The sequence below is a fragment of the Chlorocebus sabaeus genome, chromosome 10 (assembly GCF_047675955.1).
Source record: "Chlorocebus sabaeus isolate Y175 chromosome 10, mChlSab1.0.hap1, whole genome shotgun sequence".
NCBI classification, from domain to species: domain Eukaryota; kingdom Metazoa; phylum Chordata; class Mammalia; order Primates; family Cercopithecidae; genus Chlorocebus; species Chlorocebus sabaeus.
This window is the reverse complement of record NC_132913.1, coordinates 103101302-103110431: the sequence shown is the minus strand read 5'-3', so window position 1 is coordinate 103110431 and position 9130 is coordinate 103101302.

The window sequence follows — 9130 nt, the reverse complement described above, 5'->3', positions numbered from 1 at the left end:
CTGTTACATGAAATAGATATTAGATCTTTTATGCTGCCAGTGCCATTTTAATCACAGCAATTCTTTATTCTAAGTGTTTTCACCTTGAAGATCTCTCCCTATGGTTTCTCATTTGTTTCGATATTGTTATGTAAGACACACAATAACATCAGTGAAGGCAAGGTTGACTCCAATTCAAAGGATTCAAAAATAAATAAATGAAACACTAAATATAGAGGTAGTTTTCTAAATTCCTGGGTAAAGAGAAGTAGGGGTGAGAGGGAAAGAGGTAGAGCAGGGATCCCTCCAAATTACAGTTTAAATGACAAAGACATGAACATGGAGATTCTACGTTTCCTCTCTTTTCTCATTTTCTCTTCACTTAATTGAACCTTTGTAAATCTCAAAACTCACTCTTCAAAACTAACATTCATGTTTGCTGGGTATGACCTGCATATGTTTTTGACAACTTTTGAACCACATGAAAAAATCAGAGCTTTCATTTAAAAATCAAGATTTTTAACTTCTCATAAAAAAATCAGATCTAGCAGGCCAGGCATGGTGGCTCACACCTGTAACCCCAGCACTTTGGGAGGCCGAAGCAGGTAAATCAACTGAGGTCAGCAGTTCGAGACCAACCTGGCCAACGTGGTGAAACCCTGTCTCTACTAAAAATATAAAAATTAGCTGGGCATGGTGATGAGCACCTGTAATCCCAGCTACTCGAGAGGCTGAGGCACGAGAATCACTTGAACCTGGGAGGCAGAGGTTGCAGTGAGCCAAGACTTGCCATTACACTCCAGCCCAGGCAACAAGAGTGAAACTCTGCTTACAAAAAAAAAAAAAAAAAAAAAAAAAAATTCAGATCTAGCTATCTTGGGTCCATCATTCATCAAGTCAACAACTTGTGGCCTTTAGGTAATGGAAGAAGTGCTCCACTTAGCCACAGTTCTGACCTTGCTTGCTTCCCTTGCTATATTAACAGCTGGGTCCTTCAGGCATTTGCACTGGTAATTCCTTGTGTAAAACATATTATTTTCTGTGTTCTTGTTTGTTAATTCAATAAATGTTAATCGAGAATCTCTGTTCTAAGAGCTGAGGGTACAGCAGCAAACAAATAGATAAGTCCCCTGCCCTCACAGTGCTTACATTCTAGTAAGGAGGGTCAAATAATAACAAATAAAATATATTAGATGATGTTAGATGAAAAGTGTCATGAAGACAAATAAAGCATGATGTGCCAGACATTCCTACATCCACTTGGACACGTAGGAGGATGACACTTCCCTGTCCACGTGTAGTAAACTACACGTGGTGACTTTGGTCAATGAAATGTAACTTCATTGTGTGACTTTGGCCAACGAAATGTAAGTGGAAGTGATCTGTGTCATCTTTGGGTGAAAATCTTTACTTCCTGGCCTTGACGGTCCACCACACTTTCACTTGCTATGGAAAGTGTATTGGTTTATACTGATGAGGATTTATGAAGGCGGACTGCCTAGGAGAGTTGCTTAACTTTCAGCAGATTTTTCATAGTGATAAACTCTTTTTTTTAAGCCACCAAGATTTGAGGATTAGCTATTATGGCACTATAACACAGATTATTCTGACTGGAAGCACAGTGAGGAGTCAGAAGTGATGGGAATGGGGTGCTGGAATTGTAGATAGAGAGGTCTAGGAATTCCTCTCTGAAGAGGCAATGTTTGAGAGGAAACGTGATTGAAGCGAATGGATGAGTTCATGGACTGTGTAGAGGAAGACCATTCCAGGTGGAGGAAACAGTACAGAGCTGTGTACATTCTTAGAATATCCACTTGGAAACTCAATGATTTTCAGGTTTTACTCTTCTCGCTAAGGTTTTATTAAAATGAACATACTATAGTAAATGGGATAGTCAGTAATTAGTATTGCTAGCATTTTGTTCTCCACCTGGAATTTTGTGTTAGCTTTCACCTACTTTCCAACTGATTTCAGCCCGTGGTTGGAACTGTGGAATCCATCAACACATTCATGTCGATTCTCAGCAGCAGCAAAGGCCAGACGGCTTTCATTGGTGTGTTCAGATCTCAGCTTATTCCCAGAGAAAAAAAAAGGCAGAATAACACACTCTGTTTTATTTTGTTTCCATTGGCCTGTCATGACTCTGTTTTAGAGAAACATATAAAATAAATCAACTCAAAGACAGACAACTTAATGTGTTCTTCAGCCATGAAAATTGTCTTGGCTGTACACAATTACTTTTCTCTCCATGTGTCATACCAATATTACAACGATACTACGAATAGGCACTCTGTTTCCTTATTTGTCAGTGCCATTCAGCTACTCAATTTATAATAATTCAAATTCCAGTTTTTTATTGAAACACATAAAAGCAAGTGTTTTTTATGTTCTATTATGCAACTCACTGTGATAAACCATGATTCCGCATCCTTTAGTCACCAAATTAAATATGAACTGATGATCATAATGATTAAGATAAAATGGGTAAATCCTTTTTAGCCTCCTCTTTCTATTATTTACTATTTTCTTCATTCCTGAAAACACCAGAATTTAGTCATTTCTTGATTTTACGTTTTTTAGTGTATAATTTGCATTCTTGGAGCCCAGAAACTGTCTTCTACAAACTTTTCTTCGTAGTACTATGTAAATGTACACAGGAAATGTTCAGAAAACATCAGCCAAACAGAATTTGGGAATTCCTTCACTGACTAGATATTGATGTTTGATTCTGTCCTGCTTTGTACTCAATGGATATTTCGGGGTTTCCATTTTGGAAAACTATTTGGAAAATTGCAAGCCATGAGAAAAGCCTCTAAGCTACTCCAGGAGCACTGAGGACTCTTCATGGGTTCTTATTGTTAAAGAGTTTAACCCCTCAAGTCACTCCATTTTTACTATATGCCTTGAACTACAAGATGTGTTAAGATTTACAGGATAAGGTTCTCATCTCTAAAAACTCATGGTCTCAGTGGAGAAGCAGTATTTACACACATGGAGCAAGTTGAGAGTGCTTGAATGTGGAGTATAAAGTGTGTGATACTGACAAGAATTTCTATTGAAGATCAGGAAGAGCAGGAGCAAGTGAGGATGGAGACGGACTTTGCAGAATGGAAGAGAGGCAAAGACATGATTAGAAACAATCTACATAATGAGGAGTCACTTTTGGGGTAAGGAAATCACATGAAGTTACCTTTCTCTTAACTTTTGCTTAACTCTTACACAATTACATAGATTTAAATCTTAAACTGGACCAGAAAAGGGGCAAAGTTAAGAACCTTTTGAGTTGCTTTATTTCTTGTTAGTGGTCAAAAAATGAAAATAGCTCTAAATAGGGAAAAAGAGGGAGTGAAGCAGGCAAGATGTTAAAATAGCATAAACATGTGAAGGAGATGGAGAAGATGTGGACCTATACATGCTTATCAATAATGTTTCACCCAAGAGAGTAAAGCAGGGATTCAAGGGAATGATGAAGGTAAGTAGACCTGCCTAGTTAGCTTTTCCATATGTAAAACAAGAATACTATTATCTCATTGTCTTATATTTAGATTTCATCCTGGAATGTTAAACACTATTTTGTGAAGCAGTGTACAGTAAAATGAATAGCATAAGTTAGTGCTAACTTATTTTAGTGTTATAATACTACAGACTAAAATAAAGGTTGCACTTTTTCTTCCCCCCTTGTCACATGGTCCAGAGGTTCACTTGAGTATACGAGAGTTTAAAAATAAAGCAAATTCTCAGGCTGAGGCTAAGATTCCAATAAAGACAGTATTATTTAAATTAGGTCATTTAAACTAGTTTTCTTCTAACTTTTCACTGATATTGGAAATAGTAAGGAAGTTGAAGTTTTCAAAAGTGAGGGGATATACAGAGAGAGGGAAAAAGAAGGAGAGTGAAGTATCTGGAGGGCACCAGAGTAGGACGCTGGGCAGTGGGAGGGCACGGGTCACCTTTGGTAATTGGTCCCCAAATGTGGGAAAGTGTCTAAGAATGGGGCATGAGAATGAAAAAAAATATATATCTTTATCTACTTCACAATTCTATTTATAGTAGGACTGACTTCAGAACAGTTAGAAGAAGGGTTAATAAATGAAAACTTGAGTATGAGGTAGGCATAAGGCAAATCCCTCCAGTGGTATCTGTCACAGCTTAATGCGTAAGTGGTCTCTCTATTGGATAACTGCCAGGGGAGGGAGAAAGGGAGACAGGGATAGGTAAATTGGAAAGGCTGGTCCCTTGGTTCTTCCTACTAGTCTTATCATTTTTCTGGGTACATAGTGGTGGATTCAGAGCATCATAAAATCCAGGAACATAGAGAAGGAAGGGTAAGTGGTAATATGGGCAGCAACGAGGCAACAACTAAAGAATAGTCAGAAACCAGCCTGTCAGTCTGCAGAGCAAAGCAGGTGGGCTTTTGTCTGGCCTGAAGCTCAGAGGCTGCTGGCTTTTGGCCCTGCTCCTTTGCTCAGAGATGGGAGGGTGGACCAAAAGACTTTGTGACAAACTATTTTACAAATCTCCTACTCTTCTATAGTTTACATATATTCCTCTTGATAACAGCATGAATATATTATTTTTTTTTCAATAAATCATGTAGTAAATGGTGAAAACAAGTCACACAAAAACCATAAATTTTTGAGGACAGAGATTGGAATTTGTATAGGAGAGACCTACACTTTGAATTGCTTGCCATCCGTCTCCACCTATATGATCTCACCTACACTTCAGACCTGGTAATACCATAAGTAAACTCACCATTTTCTTCCCATGGTAGTCCTGTCTACAAAGTTCCCTGTTTCTTTAATGATAATACCAACTTTATCACCCAACCCCCCCCAAATGGAAGTGCTGTTTAACATCACTTTTAATTTCCTGTACTACTTCCAATCAGTTTCCAAGTCCTATGGGATCTTCCTCAATACATCCAATATGCTGCTCCTTCTCATCTGTCCTGTGTCATGCTACTGTATGACTCTTCTAAAGGAATGGTTTAAATTGTGCCACTTTGCTGCCCACTTCTTTGTTCAAAAATTTGCCAAGATTCTCCATTGACTATTAGCTCATTTACACTCTCTTCCTTATTTCTACATGGTATTTAATGACAAACACAGGAATTATTTTTCCACCAAACTAATATTATTGCCATATTTCCGAAAATATTGTAAACCTCAAAATATATTGTTATTTTCCTTTAAACATTTGACTCTTGACAAATTTAAGAAAAAAAGAAAAGTAGTCCTTTATATTTACCCATACTTTAAATATTTTCATCTCCTTATATCTTCCTGTAGATCCAATTCCAGCCTAGTATTATCCTTCTTCAATCTTAATATCTTTCTTTAGCACTTCTTGTAGTGTTGGTTTGCTTATGAAAAATTTTCCTGGGTTTTGTTCATGAAAATATGTCTATTGCACCCTTATTTTTGAAAGATATTTTATTGATAATAGGCTTTAAAGATAACTTTTTATTGTCTTCTGTCTTCCATTATTTTCTGATGAAAAGTCAGCTGATTTCTTGCCTTTTCCTTCCTCTAACTTCTTTGAATTTTTTTTAACTTTGTTGTGCTTAGTTGCATATCTTGCTGTAGTTCACTGAACTTCTTGGATTTATGGGTAGCTGTTTGTGATCAAACTTGGAAAAAATATTGTCCTACATTTCTTCAAATACTTGTTCTATCCTAGTCTTCTCTTTTCTTTCTCATACAGCAAATACGCGCTTTTATACCATGCAATACTGTCCCAGGAGTCACTGAAGCTTTGTTATTTTGCAAATTTTTTTCATTTTATGCTTCAGATTGAATGATCGTATTGACCTGTCTGCAAGTTCAGTGATCTGTTTTGTCACGTCCAGTCTACTGTTAATCACATGCAATGAATTTTTAATGTATGATATTGTATTTTCTTTAGTTCTAGGATTTCTGTTTTGTCCTTTCTATGGTTTTTATACCTCTCCTGAAATTTTCATCTTTTCACCCATTATATTATTTTTTCATGTAGTTCCCTTAGCATATTTCTAACACTTTCAATTCTTTTTCATCTAATTTCAATGATTTTGTCATCTGTGAGTCTGTTTATTTTGACTAATTTTACTTTGACTCTAGATAATATTTTCTTGTTGACTTATATGCTTAGTAATTTTTAATTATATACTGAACATTGTGGTTGAAACATTGTAGAGATATGAATTCTGTCATCTTACTCTGCAAGGGAGTTTTGTTCTAGTAAGGAGTTAAATTAATGGCATATTATCTTGAACCAATGTTGGTTTGTCCTTCAGTCCTAGGGTGAATTTCTTAGCCCTAGAACATAGTTTTTACTCCTAAGACATGACTTTTCTGGCTTTTATTGAAAGTTTAAAATTTTTACCAAGTCCCTTTAACCTCAGACTCTGTCTCTCCTGCATTGGGCAGCTGCTAAAATATTTCTTAGATCTTCAGCATTTTAAGAGCTGTTTTTCCTGCTAAGTTTCCTGGAGTCTCACCTCTCATATGCGTAGTTCAGCAGTCAATCAAGGATTAAGTGAAGTTTATATGCAGATTTTGGAGTTTCCTTTCTTTGACTCTTTTTTCTCTGAGATTTTTTTCCCTTAATTTCCAGCCACTATAGCAGTCCCAACTATGTTCTGACTTCTATAATAAGGGTGTGGTTTTACTTCTAGCTCAGTGGGGCTAAGGACTGACCCCATAAGAAAGTCAAGGGTGGATCTTGACCCTGACGGGTCCTTTTTTAGGATCAAGTCATCTCCATTTTGGCCTGCTTTTGACTACTTTTTAGCATCTTCAAACAATTGTTTTTAATATTTGCTTAGAGTTTATCATTGTTTTCTTTGGGAATGTTAGTCCAATATTAGATACTCTGCAATTATAGGACTCCAGAACCTCTCTATTGGCTATGAATGAATTCTAAAGCATTAGCCTGGCTTTCTGGATCTTTCAAGAATAGTCGTGATGGTTAATTTTATGTGTCAACTTGACTGAGCTAAAGGATGCCAGATAGCTGGTAAAACATTATTTCTGAGTGCACCTGAGGGTGTTGCTGTAAGAGATCAGCATTTGAATCAGTAGGCAGAATAAAGATGATAGCTGTCATCAGCATAGGTAAGCCTCAACCAATCCACTGAGGGCCCGAATAGAACAAAAAGGTGAAGAAAGAGCAAACTTGCTCTGTCTGCTTGAGCTGAGACGTCCATCTCCTCCTGCCTTCAGAAATTAGTGCTCCTGGTTCTTGAGCCTTTGGAATTAAACTGAGACTTACACCATTGGCTTCCCTGGCTCTCAGGCCTTCAGCTTTGGACTGGAACTACAGTATCAGCTTTCCTGGGCCTTTTGCTTACAGACAGAAGATAGTGGGAGTCTTCAGCTTTCATAATAGCTTGAGCCAGTTCCTTATAATAAATCTCTTTTGGTATATCTCTCTATTTTTCCTATTGATTCTGTTTCTCTGGTGAACCCTTACTAATACAGTCCCCAGTCTTTCTTTTTAACTTTATCTTCTATTTCTCTCTTCATTCATACTTAATTCCTGTTTATTTGATGTACTCAACATTCCTCCAAACTTTGTATCTGTGTCTTTGCTCATCTTTTCCCCTCATTGCTTCTATCTCAACATGTCTGAAGTCTATTATTAGATTGTTTATGAAATAATAACAGCCTTCTTCCTCTTCTATGATAGACTCAGGAGACAAGCACAGGTTGTATGCCGACTTTATTATTGATAAAGTTAACTGAAGAAAGAGGCATTAAGGATTTTTTTTTGCATAACAAAAGATAGATCAAATCAACGGGTCATGCAGAAAGACTCGTACTCCAAAGGGTCGAGCAGGAGAAAACAGAATGGGCTAAGCCAAGCATGCTCAGTTTCTGCTCTTGAACTCATTATTTAACTCTCTGTGGAAAGTGAAATGAGTGGGGAGAGTGTTCAGAAGTGTTATTCCAGCTGAAGTTCTTCCACATGGAAACATGAAGAAAGGAGAATAAACATTCCACCCAACACTGCCAAATATTAACCAGGATCCAATTTTCAGTCATCTTTTTGCAAATCCTTCCCTGTCCCATTCTACCTGGATGTAATCTCTCCTTGCTGTAAATGCTTATTTTACTTTACTTAAACTTTTCTTTATTCTATTTTGTAAGTATAATAATTTACTTTTCTCACTGTCCCCCTTCCTCTTTTCTAAGATCTCCTAAAAATTAGGTGCTATATATTATTATTCATACGTTAATATCCTCAACTATTAACATGGTAATGGAAAAATGGCAAACCCTCAAAGAGTATTTGTAGAATGAGAAATGAGTAAATAAAATGACCCATGAGGAAAAAAAAATGGGGGCCAAGATAGTGGACTAGAAGCAGCTCATATAATGCCACTTTCATGGAGAGGAAACAAATGGGCTAGTGAACACCAATCCTGCAAGCTGATCATCTAAGAAATTATGTTGGGATCTATCAAGGCAGCAGGCAGACACAGAGAGCAGAGATGAGAGAAGCTGGGCACTAGACTGTCTGGGCTCAGCAAGGAGCTAGGAGAATCTGTTAAACCTGGGAAAGATTGAGTAAGTGAGAGCCCCTTGGGAGATTCACACTGTCCACAGGGACCTGTGAAAGACTCAGAATGGAAGAATACTCCTGAACCCCTACACCATGCTTCTAAGCTAAGACAGAGAGTTGCATGTGCAACTCCAAGAGTTCAAGGGGACCTCTACAAGCCTTGAGCCCTGGAGCAGACCAGCACTGGTATCACAGCCCCAGTAGAGGCCATATAGTTGTGGCACCTGGGAGCAATAAAATTGCTCCACCTCCTTCACCAGATGGGGCTTGGTGCCAGCTTCTGATTCAGTGGCCCTGCTGTGGCCTGAACTTGGCCAGCAGCTGCAGTCTCCTATTGTCCCAGAAAGCACCCAAATGGCAGGGTTGGCAACTCCACCCACCCCCACCACTGGTAACCAGGTGGGCAATTCCTCCTAGAGCTTCCAGATCAACAGCCTGACATCTGTCTGAACTTAGCTGGCGAACAGCCTTCTGCTGTTCCAAGTAATACCTGGATGGCAGGATGGGAGACTTCGCTCAACCCCACCTCTCATGAGCAGGCAGGGTACATCTGCTAGAGCTTCCAGCCCAGCAGTTTTACTTATGTCTGAATTTGCCAAGGGGT